General features: G+C 41.2%; 1 protein-coding gene across 3 annotated transcripts in view; it reads right to left on the bottom strand.

The window, feature by feature from the left end:
* The window catches only part of TMEM150C (transmembrane protein 150C), a 283,807-nt gene extending 270,125 nt beyond the window's left edge, over positions 1-13,682 (bottom strand). For all 3 annotated transcript variants that reach the window (XM_077476159.1, XM_077476158.1, XM_077476160.1), the window contains exon 1: positions 13,265-13,682. The gene's annotated coding sequence lies outside the window, so the exon portion shown is untranslated. The remainder of the gene's footprint in view (positions 1-13,264) is intronic.
* Between the last annotated feature and the right edge of the window lie 5,706 nt (positions 13,683-19,388).

The raw sequence follows: 19,388 nt of genomic DNA, 5'->3' as shown, positions 1-19,388 counted from the left end.
ACAACGCTGAAAGCTGACAAATTGGCTTGGGCAGAAAGGTGTCTAAGTGCCTGGTATTGAAGTGGTTAACGAATCTGTATTTCCACAGTCTGTAAACCCTGGCACTCCTTGTAACACCCTCTATAAGCTCCCAAACCTCTCCATTTCCTCTCACTTACACTTGTTTGGAACACGCAGTGCATGTTAGTTGCTATCATTTGCACTGCTCTATGCACACTACAAATCCCATAGTCCAATTTTGGAAGCAAGCGGGAGAGGGTAGCTATATTCCTACATACAGTAGGACCATTGGGAATGAATGCTGCCACCCCATACAGGAAGACAAGTCACAGCAACTACTAAAAAGAATTTGGAGATTGGGAGAAGCCTGAGAGCAATAGAAGGTTTTTTTTTTAGTTAAGCATAGGCACTTTATTAGATTTTTTTTTTTTAAACCAGACTTTAGTATCACTTTAAAAGTGAAAATCAAAAGGGTAAAACAGACACCATTTGACTTGTATATTCCCCTTTTGGTAGACCCAGTCCCCATACACTAATTTGTAAATCTAAACAATCCTTTCAGCTGCTATTTAATTACATTAGCCCTATTATGCAATTGTTAGCAAGCCAAGGGGATTTTGGAAAACTTTTTAATGTGAGACCATGTTAAACACTGTTTCTCTGCAAGTTTGACATCCTTGTGGCGTAGTAACACATGCTATGTCCCTGTTGTATTCAGTAATGTGCAAGACATGCACATTACTGCAACCCAAATGCAACCGGGTTTTACACTGCATGATTCTCTAATGTAGCACTGATGTCAGTGGGTACAGCTAAGTAGTGCAAATTTAGGGCTTATTCACACCATCTCTGTTTGGGTGCATTTTTCTGCACACCACCACGCATGTATGGTGTAGCCAGAAAGCCATTGACCCCAATTCCCACCATACATATGCAGTGGTTTGCAGAAAAATGGAGCTCAACAAACAAGGTATGAATAAGCCCTATATAACAGGACAAGGTTAATCTTAATTAGCAGGTGAGCTGACTATAGTTCTTGGTAATCAGAGCAATCAGATTTTTAAAAATGTAAGGAGAATTACCAGCAACATACACTTCACTTGAATCTAGGAGTCTACCCATTCTTACAAAACATCACGGGGGTTACTGCAACTCCATACTCTCCTAAAAAATTCATTGGGACTATTTTCTCTGTCTAGCTCATCTACTGCTACATGTCACTCAAGAACCCCCTAATTTTGCTGTATTCAGTATGAATGAATTTGAGTTGCCTTTGTATTCATTCCACTTACCCTGTGGGCACATAATGGATTAAATGTGATGAAGATTTAATTCTCAGATGTTTTCCATGGAAAACAGGGTTTCTCACTAAGAATGGTACATGTCTGCAGGTAGTGGCAGATAACGTCACTAACTAACCCCTGTGTGGCAACATTTTTTGCTCAAGTACAGGCTCTTATTTACTGGGAATTATAGATATATAGATAGATACACTACATTGTCAAAAGTATTGAGACACCTGCCTTTACACTCACATGCACTTTAATGGCATCCCAGTCTTAGTCCGTAAGGTTCAATATTGAGTTGGCCCACCCTTTGCATCTATAACAGCTTCAACTCTTCTGGGAAGACTGTCCACGAGGTTTAGAAGTGTGTTTATGGGAATGTTTGACCATTCTTCCAGAGGGCATTTGTAAGATCAGGCACTGATATTGGATGAGAAGGCCTTGCTTGCAGTTTCCGCTCTAATTTATCCCAAATGTGTTCTATCGAGTTGAGGTCATGAGTCTGTCCAGGTCAGCCAAGTTCCTCCACCCCAAACTCACTCATCCATGTATTTATGGACATTGATTTGTGCACTGGTCCAAATCCTTTAGTGGAGGGGGAATTATGGTGTGGGGTTGTTTTAAAGGGGTTGAGCTTGGCTCCTTAGTTTCAGTGAAGGGAACTCTTAAGGCATACCAAGACATTTTTGACAATTTCATGCTCCCAACTTTGGGAGAACAATTTGGGAATGGCCCCTTCCTGTTCCACCATGACAGTGCACAAAGCAAGGTCCATAAAGACATGAATGAGGGAGTTTGGGGTGGAGGAACTTGTCTTGCCTGCACTGAGTTCAGACCTCAACCCCATAGAACATCTTTGGGATGAATAAGAGTGGAGACTGCAAGCCAGGTCTTCTTGTCCAACATAAGTGCCTGACCTCACAAATACACTTTTGGAAGAATGGTCAAACATTCCTAAACCTTATGGACAGCCTTCCCAGAAGAGTTGAAGCTGTTATAGCTGCAAAGGGTTGGCCAACTCAATATTGAACCTTACAGACTAAGACAGGGATGCCATTAAATTTCATGTGCGTGTAAAGGCAGGTGTCCCAATACTTTTGACAATATAGTATAGATAGATAGATAGATAGATAGATAGATAGATAGATAGATAGATAGATAGGAAGAGTAACCTTTGTAATATGTTGGTTTTTAGCTGGAGACAGAAACATTCTACATGTCTCACAAGTAGCCAGGCAAGAACTGAAAGAGTCACCCATTTCCTGACATCACTTGAATATTATAAACTAGGAGTATAAAAAGAAACAAAAACAATTCAGTGCTAGGGTTAAACAAATTCAGCATAAAACAGCCAACACACAAATTGTGAAACTAAATTACCAAAACAAATAAATATACAGCACAGTGCTAGATCCCGCTCCACAAAAATCCTCCAAACAAAATAAATATGTGAATAAATAAATAGTTACAATTTTTCAATATTCCATAATATAAAAAAACTACCATACAACTGATAAATTAAAAAAAGTGCTAGGTGCAATAATTCATAAAGCCCTTGATACAAAAAGTTCCATTTCATAACTTAAAGAAATATAGTAAGAATTGCTGGAAAGAATCTTCAGTAGTTTCTAGATCACGATATAATGCCAAAAGAAGTAGAATTCTGTGCTTAAATACGTGAAATAATAGCCTCTTACCAAATAATGTGGACCATGAATAAAAACAATGGTCGACAGTGCTTATTAATTAATTATTGTATTAATTATAAATACATATAACATGTAAAGGTGTCTTTACCACCCAATGCACATCACCAATGTTTTAAAGCGGTAGTAAACCATGCTTGCAAATTCTTTGGGCATGGGAGTGACGCCATTGCGGCTCCAAGCCAATCACATAGCACGAGCATGCAAACTCGGGAGAAAGACTGGGGGATATGCCAGCCTTTTCAGTGGTGACAGCACAGCTCTGGAGGGATAAGTTCCAAGGTGAGTATTTCATAATGTGCTAGTATGCGATGCATACTAGCACATTATGCTATTGCCTTGCAGGTGTTTTTTTTTTTTTCTTTATACAACATCTGCGGTTTACAACCGCTTTAACACATCGTACCAAGTAAGACTATTAGCTTCTTACCCCACAGTATGGACCATGAAAAGTTCAATGGTCATAAGTGCTTTAGATGCAATGGGATCTCCCCATACTGCAGCTGATCAGACCATCCATTGCAGAAGTTAACAGCACCAAGGGGAAAGCAAAAAAGAGATGACATAGTGTAGTATTATAGCTGCACAATTTTGGATAAAATGAGAATCACGATTTTTTTGCTTCGATTAAAAATCATGATTTTTTCACGATTCTCGAAGCGTAACATCATCTTTCAGATAATACAAAAAAATTGGGCTAGCTTTACTGTTTAGTATTTTTTATTAAAGTGTATTTTTTCCCAAAAATATTGCGTTTGAAAGATTGCTGCACAAATACAGTGTGACATAAAATATTGCAACGCCCATTTTCTTCTCTATGGTGTCTGATATATATATATATATATATATATATATATATATATATATATAATGTTTGGGGGTTCTAAGTAATTTTCTAGCAGAAAATAAAAATACAGATTTTTAACTCTTAAGTACCAAGTGTCAGAAAAAGGAAAAAGGTTTAGTCTTTAAGTGGTTAAACTTCCCTCATTTACAGACAGAACTTCATTCCTTTTATCTAAAAGAATGAAATGTTACAACCTTTCTCTTTATCTTGCCTGAGCGATGTTGTGATAAACTTGGCAGGCTGCCTGTTTTTCTTTTACCGTTTAATAAAGCATGATTTTAACTGGTGTTTACACTATGAGGAGCTTTCTGTTTTATCTTTGATATGTTAAATACCTGGATGGGATTGAGGAGTTCCTCTTAAAGTGGAAGTAAACTCCTCTATAGTTTTCAGCCAAGGAGGCGGCCATCTTTGCCTCTGTTTATTCTTCAACTGCTATGGTGCTGCACATGTGATTCGTTATGACACCAGCCATTGGATGGTTTGATAGTTTGGCTGAGAGCACAGCCAATGTGCAGTTAGCATTCCCGGCATGCCTTTTTTTTTAACGGTTTAAATCCATGGGTTTACTTCCACTTTAAGTGTCTCCTGAGATGGTTATGGCACCTCTTAACTGTTGATTACTACACTGAGGAAGACCTGCAGGAAGTCTGATGTTTTGAGCGTTCTTTGACCTCTCTGTAACAAGAAGGTCATATTGAGCTAGTAAGCCTATATGGCCTTACCTGTTTGCATGGTCTGGATATTTTTATTTCTCAAGAGCGGATTTGGTTATTATTTTCTCTTCTGCATACACTTGTCGCCCATTTTCCTTTTTTGGGGGGACTGAATTACTAAGATTTCACTTTGATACTTTTTTCACAGACTTTTCACTTACTTTCTGCACATTTATGTTTGAGAGTTAGCGCAACATTTTAAATTCAGCTACTGTGACCACAATGCTGATGTAGAGGGGTAGGGGAGGAGCAAACAAGGATGCTGTGTAAGCACCCAAAGTTGTCCTTATCAACCAATGACATCATTGGTTGTTAGGATGCTGGCAACTAGAAGGTTGTATTGATGCACCATGAAAACTTGTGGCTTTGTGTAACTAAATGGCAGGCTTGAGACACCTGCTGGCTGGTATACAATTTTTGGTCAATTTTAGGGAATTTTGCCAAGAAAGCAGTGGTCATCAACCATGTTCTCAGGGCCAACTAACAGGCCAGGTTTTATGCATTACCTTGGGGAAGTCCAGACTAGAATACTGCAATCACTGAGCATCAAATAATATCACCTGTGATGTATCTCAGTTATCTTGCAAACCTGGTTTGTTAATGGGCCCTGAGGACAGGGTTGATGACCACTGCCCTAAAGAAACCTGTAGACACCCCAGGATACTTGGGCGCCCTGCTTAAAAAAGGCCGATCTTATTTCTAATTTCTTAAACTCAGATGGTTCCCATCACTTGTGAATGGCCAGTATTTTTAGATTGAAAGAATGAGATAAGAAATAGGAAGAAACCTGTAATTTCGGAAAATTTCTGTATTGTAGGCTGCCACCTATGCGGACTTTCCAAAAATATGAGCCTTGTTATCGTGCTATTTTGCTTGTGGAGAATAAGATATGTTACATAAAACAAATCTGCACTGCTGACACTATTTCTGACATCTAAGCATGCAGCTCACAAAGATAAAAGAAAATACTACCTAGAAGCCCTGTTGTATCCCACATGTCAGCACTCTCTTATATATATATATATATATATATATATATATATATATATATATATATATATATATATATATATATATATATATGTATGTATATATATATATATATATAAAATAGATTTCTACTTTTTGTTTGGCAAGACACACACTCTGCTAGGGGCTTAAGGAGTAAATGCAGTGAAGACTAAGCCTGTGTGCTACAGTGCATGAGTTAGGATGCAAATCTGCGAGGAGCCTTAATTGAACATTTGAATGCATGCCCAGAAGGTTCACTCTTTTTGATTAACAACTTAGCTGGATCTTTGCAGCAGTAGAAGGGTAATCACGCTGTAACTGATCACAGCAACACTTACCTGATATCAAGAAATATGCACACGCTTTGCAAAACAAGTCAAGCCCAAGCAGCACCTTTTACGCCATGTTAGGTACAGGTTTAGGAATTTTGCTAATGATTATCTAACTTCAATACATATTTAAGATGCATAAACTAGTATAAACCAGCATAAATATTTCACAAGCACAAAAAGACAGCAACTGATGTGTATTAATGCATGCTCAAGAGCCCCAACTAAGCTAGCTGTGTTTAGGACTGAGCCATTCATCATCTTTGTGTGTATGAGGAGCTGCAAGTATCAAGATGTGTCTTTGGTGGTACCATTAAAGCATCAATGTACATTAGGCACACAACATGTTAATTATTATTACCAAAATAAAATAATGCAAACTAATCTAAAATTACTGAATTTTTCATGGAGGATAAGGTTTTTTTTTTAATATGGACGAGCAACTTTGTATACTTTAGGCCTCTTGCACTTGGACATGTTAGTCTTAAAGCAGAGTTCCACCCAAAAGAAGAAATTCCACTCAATGATCTCCTCTCCCCCTCTGGTGCCACAATTGGCACCTTTCGGGTGGGGGGTTTCAGGATACCTGCCACTTCCGGGAGTCCGCACCGAGGCCCATGACTTCACCGCTGGGCTCCCTCCTCCTCCCCCTGTCGCAGAGCCAGTAGGAGAGAGGAGCGAGGCCTTGTGCATGCGCAGTAGGGTTCCCTTACCCGCAATGGCAGCGGCAGCACCCGTCAGCTGATGGAAACATTAGCTGCAGTGCTGGCATCGCTGGACTCCAGGACAGGTAAGTGTCCTATTGTTAAAAGTCAGCAGCTACAGTGTTGTCTTTTAAATTTTTTATTTTTTTTGGCGGACCTCCACATTAAAAATATGCCCAGCATAAAATACAAGCATTTTTCTTGCCAAGGAAGCCACAGGTGGCTCCTTTTTCAGGGGGAATACACCATATGCGCATGCTTGTGTGTATGCTGATGTGTGAAAGCATAGACATTTACTTGGATATGCCCAAGTACAGCCATTGGCTTCCATAGCCAGCTGTATGCTCCAACTGCGGCTCCCAGGTGTGTAAAAATGCTTAGGCCTCATGCACACTGGATATTATAATATTACAAAAAACGCCAGTAGCTTTGCAGTGAGTTTTTCCGAAATTTTGCAATAGCGGATTTTAGTGTTTTTTTCCTTCAGTGAGTTTAAAAACATTAAAAACCACTAGTGAGCCACATTTTTGAGCGTTTATCTGACTTTTTAGGCATTTTGACGTTAGAGCATTTTTACAGCTGAAAAACTCCCCTCGGAACCCTCTAGTTTTGGGGGTTTTTTTCCAGCCAAAAAAAGTTGATAACAGCCTATGTGTATGGACACATAGGATAACATACTGGAGAGTTTATTGAGATGTAGAAAAAAAATTTGAAACCTAAAACAGAAGCTGTAAAAATGTCCAAAAATGTCCAGTGTGCACAAAGCCTTAGACCCAGTACACATTTTTTTACTGTTGGGGTATGGAAGGTTTTGGAACAATTCACTGAGATCCTGGTCTCTGTGTGGTTGAGAACCAGGGCTGCTGTTAGAAATCATGGAACCCCCGTACGGCCTCCCTGACGACGCCCCCCCAACCTTGCCTGCACCCCGCCCCCGGGGTGCAGTGGAACAGCAGCACTGACTTTATCCGCCCTACACCCCAAAAATGAAAAAAAAAGTCCCTCCTCTGATCCCACCTCCTGGGCCCCTCTGTAACCTGATGGGGCCCAGGGAAATGTAATATAAGCCCTGGTAAGCAAGTAGGAGCAGGGGTGTGGTCTAGTGAAATCTATTTATCCATATAGGCAGAAATGAACAATAAGGCTTCCCCAGGCCCCCCTGTTTAGCTGAGGGGGCCTGGGCCCAGTACAACAGGACTGGTTGTACTGCCTTAACACGGGCCCTGTTGAGAACCACTTGTGTGGATTTAATATAGGCAAATAGTTCCATAGTTACATAGTAGGTGAGGTCAAATAAAGACACAAGTCCAACCTATGTAACAAGTCCATCAAGTCCAACCTATTTAACAAGTCCATCAAGTCCAACCTATGTAACAAGTCCAACCTATGTAACAAGTCCATCAAGTCCAACCTATTTAACAAGTCCATCAAGTCCAACTTATTGTGATCCTAATAATAAACAAAAAAGTGTAAACTGTTCTTAAATGGGACGGAGCCTGCTGTGACTTTATCACGCAAATTGGAAGCTATTGGGAGACCATTTTGCTGTTACTACTGAGTTTGTTTAGAAGCACTTTTCAAAAAAGTGTTTTTACCATTTAATAAAGCACGATTTTAACTGGTTAGACTGCTCACCTTGCAAAAGAAATTGCCTCAAAGCTTAGTGCATGACGAGAAATATAGCTGACTTCCATCTTCCAATTATGTGCAAGCAAAAATGTTTTTTTTTTTCATTTTCCTTGCACGTGATTGGGTATTGCAAAGCGAAACCTCACCGCATTCACTAAGCTCTGGAACAAATTCCCTTGCCAAAGTGCAGTTTCCCTTGCAAAGTGAACAGCCTATTTGCCTTTAGTAAATCAACCTCATAATGCAATGCGCCCTTTTATATTCCAGATGCAAAAGTTCCCAGTATCAGATATTCAGACGCTAAAGCAGAATATTCTAAAGATCAAATTTTTAGCACCATTGCAGCTGACAAGTATCTCAACACATAGCAAAGGTGCAAAGATTCACTTTCAGTGTGAAGAGCTTCTGCCAGGGTTACAGAACGTGTCTATTACTGGAGGATAGGCTCAATTCTCTTCTCCAACAGAACAGCAACAGACAAGAAACATGCATGCAACAACCTTGCCTTAGCAGAGGATAGCAAACCTTGGAGATCCATCTATCACACAAGCGTGCTGTGAGATAACCTGTAATGTCATAAGCTGTAGTCAGCCAATGTTTGATGGTGTCTAGAAATAATTAGATTTCATAGAAGGCACTCTCTTGGCTGAATGAGCTACTCATTGAACTGAACATAAAAAAAAGAACGATGCCCATTTTAGTACAAAAAAAAAAAAGGCAAGATCTTTTCTTAACCTAAACAGAAATAGTACATTTAAGCTTCATAGGGTGACGGCAATTTTGTATTTACTTATGAGTGAAAAACAAAACTCGTGAGTTACCACCACATTTTATATTGAATCTAGGTATATTCTCTAGCTGCATATTCATATAGAAAATCTACAACATTTCAAGTAAAGCGGTATCAAGCCCCAAATCATAAATGTAATATATTGCCCCTGATCACTCTTTAGATGTGGTGGCTGCATTCATTTTCTTTTTTTTTGGGGGGGGGGGGGGTTTTTTTCTTTATTTTCACCTAGTGATTCGGCCAGTAACACATTTCCTGTCATAAGGCCCGTATACCCGCTTTGATTTTCGGATGTCAATTGTGTTACGACGACCGATCTTCCGCAAATTTTACTGTTAGTACGGTGCTTTCGACAGCCGATTTCACTTTTTCGTCAGACAAAAGTTGGATGTGCAGACTATAACATTTTTGTCAGATGTGAACTCAGCGTCTGATTTTCGTTTCTAAGAGCAAGAATTTGCATGCTCAGAAACGAAAGAATACATACAAAACTATTCAACGCGTTACGTCACTTCTGATGTTGTATTCTGTCAATACGAAAATTTTCGTATTGTTAGTAGTCTCTTCACTTTCAACATGAGACTAGCATGCCACAAAAATCAAAGCGTGTGTATGAGGCTTTAGGGTGTCTCCAGTCTGGATCCACCCTTGGACAGCAGCATTGTCAGTCAAAGGAGAAGGTAGTGTTATGCCACATACACACGATCGAATCAGTCTTTTTCATCGTAAAGTCCGGCGGACTTAGAAAGTAGTTTTGACTCAAAATTTGTCCGCTGGACTTGGCTTTCAGCGGACAATCTGTACGTCGGTGTGCTAGTCCGGTAGACTAAGAATGACGCATGCTCTGAAGCAAGTACGAGAAGGAAGCTATTGGCTACTGGCTATTGAACTTCCTTTTTCTAGTCTTGTCGTACGTGCTGTACGTCATCACGTTATAAATCGCCGGACTTTCGGAGTGTCCGTGTGTGGCCAAGACCATTCGTTATAAAGTCCAGCGGATTGTTTGCCAGATTGTTTGCCGGACCAATTAGATGTACTTGCAAATGTAGGTGACCAGACAAAAAAATTTAACTCTACTTGAAAAGTTGAACTCTAACGCTTTACAGGCAATTTCAGCAACAGGTTTTTTCCTTTTGGGATAAAGGTTTTCCATGAATAAATATAAGCTGATCATTGTAAGCACCCCTGTAAGCACCCCTTGTAAGCACCCCTCTATCTGCTATTCACAGCTTGGTATGGTAAAGGAAGATGAAGACTGAAGCACCATACACACTATCAGATTTTCTGCTGATGTTTTCCATCAGATTTACCAAAACCATGTAGTGGAAGGGCCTGCCTGATTGCATACAAATTGAAACTCCTAAGGTTTGACCTCATTTTATATGGTTTTGGTAAATCTGAAGGAAAAAATCAGCAGAAAATCTGATAGTGTGTATGGGGCTTTACTGGCTGGATCATCAGCTGAAAATAAAGAGAAAACAAAGAAAAATAATGCAGCCACCACATGTAAGAATTGGTAAGCTGCGATATATTTAAGAAAGAAAACAAAACAATATAGTTCCACCAAGCATTTAAGTGCCGGTTCACAGTGGGGCAACCTGTCAGGTGACTTAGCCACCTAACAAGTCGAGTGCTCCATGTAGTGCAATGGAACCCTTCTAATGGGAGCGACTCAAGTTGCTCCGACTTAGAAAAGGGTTCCTGTTCTACTTGGGGGCGACTTCAGAGCTTCTTGCATTGACTTTTATTAAAGAAGTCTTTTGATTCCTTCTGTTAAAAAAAAAAAAGTATTTTGCAAGCCGCGCTGAGGTCGCGCTGTGCGGGCGGCTTCAGAGTCAGACAACTTTGAAGCCGTTCCAGTCTGAACCGGCACTTAGAAAGAAAGTGTTAAAACCAAACTCTTGTAGTGGGGCTTATAAGGCAATGGGGACATTAAGCCTTTTCTCAATGATGTATGTGTGAGAGAGAGAGAGAGAGAGAGAGAGAGAGAGAGAGAGAGAGAGAGAAAATGAATGAAAGAGAATGGGGGAGAAAGAATGAGAGGGTGGGGGAGACAGAAAGAGAGAGAGATATAATGAAAGAGTGGGAGAGAGGGAATAAAAGAAGGTGAAAGAGAGTGGGAGAGAGAGATAGAGAGAGAGAGAAAAAATGAATGAAAGAATGGGAAAGAGAGGATGAGAGGGTGGGAGAGAGAAAGAGAGAATGAAATAGAGAGAGAGAGAGAGAGAGAGAGAGAGAGAGAGAGAATAAAGAAAGGTGGGAGAGAGAGGATGAAAGAGAGTGGGAGAATGAATGAATAAGAGAGAGATAGAATGAGTGGGAGAGAATCAAAGAAGGTGGGGGGGGGGGGGGAATGAAAGAGGATGAAAGAGAGAGGGAGAATGGGGAAGAGAGGATGAGAGGGTTGGTGGGGGGTTGAGCGAGAGAGAATGATAGAGAGTGAGAGTGGAAGAGTAAGATAGAGAGAGGCAGCATGAGTGAACCAAAGTGGAAGAGCAGGATAAAGAGAGAGTGTGTGGGAGAGCTAGATTGATAGATAGATAGATAGATAGATAGATAGATAGATAGATAGATAGATAGATAGATAGATAGATAGATAGATAGATAGATGGATAGATAGATGGATAGATAGATACGGGGAGAAAAACTCACACTAGTGCACACAGAATCTGGTGTAGCTGTCCATAGTAACCAATCAGCTTCTAACTAGCATGTTCAATTAAGCTTTGACATAAGACCTGGTTCACATTGCAGCAAGTTGACATGACAAATCGGCAGCTTTTTCTGTTGCACCGATTCCCAAAAGTTGTTTCTGTACTAATTTTGGCGACTTCGGGGTGCGATTACAATAGACATCCGTGCAGAAACCCGCACCAGATTCTATGGGCAGCAGTTTTAGTAACCCCCCCCCCACTGATTGATAGAAAGAAAGAGAGAGAGAAGTAAAAGGCAGAAGAGAGAAAGATAGATAGACAGACAGACAGACAGATAAATAAATGGATCATAGATAGATAGATAGATAGATAGATAGATAGATAGATAGATAGATCAATCATAGTTAGATAGATAAATAGATAGATAGATAGATAGATAGATAGATAGATAGATAAATGGATCATAGAAAGATAGATAGATAGATAGATAGATAGATAGATAGATAGATAGATAGATAGACAGACAGATAGATAGATAGATAGATAGATAGATAGATAGATAGATAGATAGATAGATAGATAGACAGATAGATAGATAGATAGATAGATAGATAGATAGATAGATAGATAGATAGATAGATAGATAGATAAATGGATCATAGAAAGATAGATAGATAGATAGATAGATAGATAGATAGATAGATAGATAAATGGATCATAGATAGATAGATAAATGGATCATAGATAGATAGATAGATAGAAAGATAGATAGATAAATAGATAAATGGATCATAGATAGATAGATAGATAGATAGATAGATAAATGGATCATAGAAAGATAGATAGATAGCAAAAAGAAAGAATGAAATTGGGAGGTAGATGGATAAAGATATATATATATATATATATATATATATATATATATATATACTGTACTGTATATATAAAGATAGATGGATAGACAGACAGGCAGATAGATGGTTAGATAAAGAAAAAAAGAAAGAAATACAGAGACTGGGAAATAGATATAAAGATATATATATAGTGAGAGAGAGTAAGATATATATATATATATATATATATATATACTGTACATATAACGATAGATAGAGATAGAAAGATAAATAAAGAGACTGGGCTATAGATGGATAAAGATATATATATAGTGAGAGAGAGTAAGAGACATATATATATTTATATACTGTATATAACGATAGATAGCTATAGATAGATAAAGAAAGAAAGAGACCGGGATATAGATGGATAAAGATATATATAGTGAGAGTACGAGATGCATTTCTATATACTGTCTGTATATATAAATAGAAAGCTATGTATGGAGAGTGAGAGGGACATATAGTGCGGGTGTATATACAGTATATATATACAGTGTATAGTTCGATGTGGGTGCTGTGGGTATAGTGATCGGCCCATGTGCCCCCATCCTCATGCCCAGCCAGCAGTGATGAGAGTTGTGGGAATGAATGGCAATGAGAGGTGAGCGTCCCATGAGTGTGACAAGGACATGTAGGGGCGGGGGTGTGTTGATGAGAGAGGTGACAAGGACATGTGTATGGCGGGAGGTGTCTTACCTGGAGCTGGTATGATGTCGGCAGAGTCCGGGCTGTGCGGGCAGAGAATGTGCTGAATGGTGGTGTGTCTCTCCTCCCTCTCTCCTCCTCCCTGCCTCCAGCCTCACACTTCCCTCACTCCCAGCCTGCTGTCATTGTGTGTTTACATTCCTTACTATACCTCCTCCTGCCCCTTCTATTCTCCTCCGCACCGCCCTTCCCTCTTCTCACCAACCACTCCCGTCTCCTTCACTCTCCTATCACACCTAAGCTGCCATAGTCCACCAACATGTACAGAGCAACCCCAGACACAAACACTTCCATTCATATATCGTCCTCAATGCTAACAAGGGATACAAGTCCACTCTATCTGCACCAGTTGTCTTTGCAAACCCAGATATTAGCTGCTAAAGTAGAAGCGACATCTTCAATATGCTGTGCGGAGCGCAGAACTGTGGGATGAGCCCATCAGGCTCCACCCACTACAGGTTGCAGGAGGGGGTGGAGACAAGACCGGTCACCCTGTACAAGAGGGAGCGATATAGTGACTGGTCTATATTACAGAGGAAATGTTTCACAGTACATTACTGCACAGATCTGGAGGAAATACACAATGCACACCAAGATTCAACAAAGAATACACACAATGAATGTATTTAACCACTTTGCGACCGCGTTATAGCTGAAAGACTGCTACAGCGTGGCGCTTAATTGTCGGGAGGGCGTCCCTGGACGTCCTCCTTTTTACATTCACCCTGTGCTCTGCCACGTGCACGTGGCAGGGGAAATCTGTGTATCACAGATCGTGCTAAATGGCCAAATCACAGCGACCATTTAGCACTCGATCAGAGTGCCCAATGGGAGATGATCTCATATGTAAACATATGAGATCATCTCTCATTGCCAGCTCTCCCTCCTCACACCGCATGTGAGGAGGGAGAGCTTCCGTGCTGCAGCGGGAGTGAAAAAAACAGCTACACTAGCACAACACAGTGCCATCTGTCCCCAGTGCCACCTATCAGTGCCATCTGTCCCCAGTGCCATCTGTCCCCAGTGCCGCCTGTCCCCAGTGCCGCCTGTCCCCAGTGCCACCTATCAGTGCCATCTGTCCCCAGTGCCGCCTGTCAGTGCCATCTGTCACCAGTGCCACCTGTCAGTGCCATCTGTCTCCAGTGGCATCTGTCCCCAGTGCTACCTGCCTCCAGTGGCACTTGTCTCCAGTCATCAGTGCCACGTATCAGTGCCATCTGTCATCAGTGCCACATATTAGTGCCGTCTGTCATCAGTGTCACTTGTCATCAGTGCCACGTATTAGTGCCATCTGTCATCAGTGCCACATATTAGTGCCATCTGTCATCAGTGCCAGGTATTAGTGCCATCTGTCATCAGTGCCACGTATTAGTGCCATCGGTCCTCAGTGTCACATGTCATCAGTGCCACATATTAGTGCCACATTAGTGTCACGTGTCATTGTCCTGGTGCTCCAAGGCCTTCAAAAGTGTAATAGGTAGTCAACAAGTTAGATGTGTAATTTATGCTCCTAGAACTCGTGATGGTGCTCCCTGCATGTTGCTCCTCTCTATGTGGCTCGTAATACTCAGGAGGAGTAACAGAATTTATTTTGGGGCATGTGAGAGAAATAACCTATTACAATGACAATTAATTTTGCAAAGAATTGTGGGAAAAAATTACAACATCAAAAAGCTCACCATGCCTCTTACTAAATACTTTGGAATGTCTACTTTCCAAAAAAGGGGTCATTTGGGGGGTATTTGTACTTTCCTGACTTGTTCGGGTCACAAGAAGTGAGATAGGCCACCAGTACATCAGATGTGATCAATTTTGTGCGATTCGCACCACAGCTTGTAGACTCACTAACTTTCACAAAGACCAAATAATATCCACTAATTTGGGTTATTTTTACCAAAGATATGTAGCAGTATAAATTGTGGCCAAAATTTATCAAGAAAAATGAATCATTTGCAAAATGTTGTCACAGAAACAAAGAAAAATACTCTTTTTTCAAAATTGTCAGTCTTTTTTTCATTTATAGCGCAAAAAATAAAAACCCCAGAGGTGATCAAATACCACCAAAAGAAAGCTCTATTTGTATGAAAAAAAGACAAAAAATTCATTTGGGTACAGTGTTACATGACTGAGTAATTGTCATTAAAATTGTGAGAGCACTGAAAGTTGAAAATTGGTCTGGGCAGGAGGGGGGTTTAAGTGCCCAGTTGTCACGTGGTTAAACAAGATATGCTTATCATCTGTTTACTTATCTGCAGTTCATCTTTAACTCCTTCAGATCCGTACTATAGTCGAATGGCGGCTACATCGCAGATCTACTTTTCCAGGAGGCTGTCAATAGACGTCCTTCCCTTTGCACACTCCCCATGCACCCCCTGCAAGGCGTGCGTGGTGCGCACTGTGATCATAGAGTCAATGAGAATCAGGCGACCACCGATCTGAGTAAGGGGATGATCCCGAGCCCTTACCATGTGATCAGCCCTCAGCCAATGACAGCTGATCACGTGATGTAAACAGAAGATCGGTAATCATTTTCTTTTTCTCTTCACACTGACAGCGTGAGAAAAAAAAGCTGATCACTGGCTTCTGTGCAAGGGACATCGGTCCTGAAGAGGAAGAGGCGAAGCCAATTCACCTGTGCCAACAAGTACCACCTGCCAGTGCCCACAGTGCCATGAATCAGTGCATAACAGTGCCAGCAATTAGTGCCACCTATCAATGCCCACAAATGCCACCTATCATGCCAATCAGTGCCTCATCAGTGCCACCCAGCAGTGCTGCCTATCAGTGTCACCTACCAGTGCCAATCAGTGCCCATCACTGCCAACCATCAGTGCCCATATCTGCCACCTATCAGTGTCCATCAGTGCCAGCTATCAGTGCCACCTATTTGTGCCCTTCAGTGCCACCTCTCAATGCCCTTCAGTGCCAGCCATCAGTGCCACCTCTCAGTGCCCACCCACACCACCTATCAGTGCTCACCTGTGCCACCTATTAGTGCCCATCAGTGCCGCCTTATCAGTGCTCATCAATGCAGCCCATCAGTCCCTCATCAGCGTATATCATCGAAGGAGGAAAATTACTTGTTTGCAAAATTTATTAACAAAATATAAAACGGTTTTGTATTTTTTTTTTTTTAATTTCGGATTTTTTTTACAACAAATAAAAAACCCAGAGATGATCAAATACCACCAAAAGAAAGCTCTATTTAGGGCGAAAAAATTATACAAATGTAATTTGGGTACAGTATTGTATGACCACTCAATTGTCATTCAAAGAGTGACAGTGCTGAAAGTTGAAAATTGGTTTGGGCTAGAAGGGGGTTTAGGTGCCCTGTAAGCAAGTGGTTAACACTGTACAAGATCTGAAACAAATAAACTAAAGACACCAAGGGTTCAATTTAAAAAAAAAAAAAAAAAAACATTCATTGCACAAATGCCATCAACTTTTATCCAAGCTGCACAAATTCACATATTTTCTCTAATACTATTACTTCCTTTGACCTTAAGCTCCATCTAGTGGCCAAAATGTGATATATTTTATTTTTTTGGAAAAATATACCAATTATGGCCACTAGATGGCGCTAACAATAATAGGAAGTCATAGTATTAGAGAAGATTTGGGGAAAATTTGTGTAACCTGGATGAATGCTTGTGACAGTCATCCAATAAATAGACACCCCGAAATTTAGGTAAGAATTCACATTATTTAGATAATATTTGCTTATAATGGATCACAGCTGTAAAATGTTAATAAACCTATAAAAAAAAGTGTGTGGTCAGTAAAGTGGCAGTGCATCCATTAGGGGCGCTGGGGTGCTACCCCCTCTCTCTAGCCACCCCCTCTGTGTACTATGGATAGACTCATGCATATCGTGAAGCCACCCCCTATTCAGGCATAGGCTCTAGTGGGCTTCAAAAAAGGTGCACTGCGAGATCAAACCATTGTGCTCGCAGTGCACCCAGGTGTGTTAGCAAAGCAAATGAATATTTGCTTTGCTAACACAGAACCGCCTCTCAGCCAATTAGGAGGCCTGAATGGCTGAAGGTAGAGGCAATCCCATTGGCCGCCTTGCAGAGCAGGAAGAAGACATGCACAGAGGAGTCCTGCATTAAATTGCTGCACTACATGTCCTACAACTCGCTGCCTGACCCACCACCACGATAGGGTACGTTTCTGGCAGACAGCGGGCTGGTGGGGGGGGGGGGGGCACAGTGGCTGCATATTATGGGAGCAAAGGCTGCAATTGATGGAGCACAGTTGGCTGCATTTGATGAGTACAGAGGCTGCATATGATGGGCACAGAGGCTGTATGTGATGGGCACAGTTGGCTGCATATTATGGGCACAGTTGGTTGCATATGATGGGCACAGTTGGCTGCATAGAATCGGCAGAGTGGCTGCATATGATGGGCAGAGTGGCTGCATATGATTGGCAGAGTGGCTGTATTTGGTGGACACACTGGCTGCACATGATGGGCACAGTGGCTGCACATGGGGAGCACAATGGCTGCATATGCTGAGCACAGGGGCTGTATTTGATAGGCACAGTGGCTGCATTTGATGGGTACAGTGGAGAGGACACCTAAGACTCCCATTGGTGCCCTACAGGCACATAAACCACATTCCACCTGTCAGGTCCCAAACATAAAATGTGTAGATTTGCCCTAACATACGGGAGCTCCTCATCTAATATGGAAGCTCTGCTATACTTTCTGCTCCTGCACGAAGATTTTTAGGTTATAGTGTTATACTATCCACAGGGCCGTCCCCATGAACTGAGAGCCACAGCCCGGGGTGGGGGGGTCAGCGCAGGCACTAGCTGATACAGAGAGGCAAGGACAGGCAGCCTCATCAGACATACACAGCGCCTTGCTGCATTGTAAAGAGCCAGCACATGCATGACTCTCCACTTGCTAAAGGCATTTATGAACTAAGGTGTTTTGAACTACACTCTACATACCCGGATTGACAAGCCCATTGTAGCCAACTCCCCTATACCTAACATGACGCGCAACAAGCAAGCCTCACGTACCCTTCAGGTCAAGTTCTGTTCGCTGAATATATGCAGACTCAATACTCCTGAAAAGAGATCCCAACTATTATACACGTTACAGAAAACCAAGGCCCATATAGCCTTTATCCAAGAAACTCATTTCTGATCAGACACTATACCCAAGCTTTATAACTACTTTCCCACAGTTTAGCATGCCTCAAATGAGGACGCAAATTCTAAAGAAGTCTCTATATTGATTTCTAAACACTGCCCCATTTAAGTTCTAAATGTCCAACGAGATATCAAGGGCAGGTTCATATTCAATAAGGGGAAACTACATAACAGGCCTATCACATTAGCCAATTTATACACCCCTAACACACACCAGGCAACCTTTTTTCGCAAAACCATGAAACAGCTTACATCATTCCAGTCTGGTATCCTAATTGTGGGTGGAGATTTCAATGTAGCTCTTACCCCAGCTCAAGACACCTTCACAGGTACTGCATCCATGACTTAACCCTTCGCAACTCATGGCGCATGCTACACTCGACCGAAAGGGACTTTTCATTCTTCTCACCACCACACAAGTATTCAAGGATCGATTATTTTTTTCTCTCACAGAATGACCTATCACTTCTCTCTCAGGAAACAATAGACCCTATGGTACTTTCAGACCATAACCCCATCTCCATGACCCTGACCCTTCCGACCACAAACCCTCAAATTTGGCAACTTGACAACTCCCTCCTGATTGACATTGAAGCAATTCAGAACATCACTACACGCCTCACACAATACTTCCAGGATAATGACACTATAGATCCTACTCCCACCACACTTTGGGCTGCATAAATGTGTGATCCGAGGGGAACTCATATCTATATCAGCTAACTCAGAAGGCTTGTATTGAGGAGCTCTCCACACGTATCTACGCTCTCAAACAAGCCCACAAACAATCTCTAGTCAACAATACTATATCTAATCTACTGAAAGACAGAGAAGAACTGCTGGAGGTATTAGGTAAAACACTGAAACACAAGCACAGAAAAGCTATTTTATGAATTTGGAAATAAATCGGGAAAACTACTGGCCAGAGCCCATCAACTCAATAAAGCAGCGT

This window comes from Lithobates pipiens, unplaced genomic scaffold (genome assembly GCF_037356315.1).
Source record: "Lithobates pipiens isolate NorthernLeopardFrog02 unplaced genomic scaffold, aLitPip1_a1.2 Scaffold_13, whole genome shotgun sequence".
NCBI lineage: Eukaryota > Metazoa > Chordata > Amphibia > Anura > Ranidae > Lithobates > Lithobates pipiens.
The sequence above is the reverse complement of the archived record's forward strand: the minus strand, read 5'-3'. Positions and strand labels throughout refer to the sequence as shown.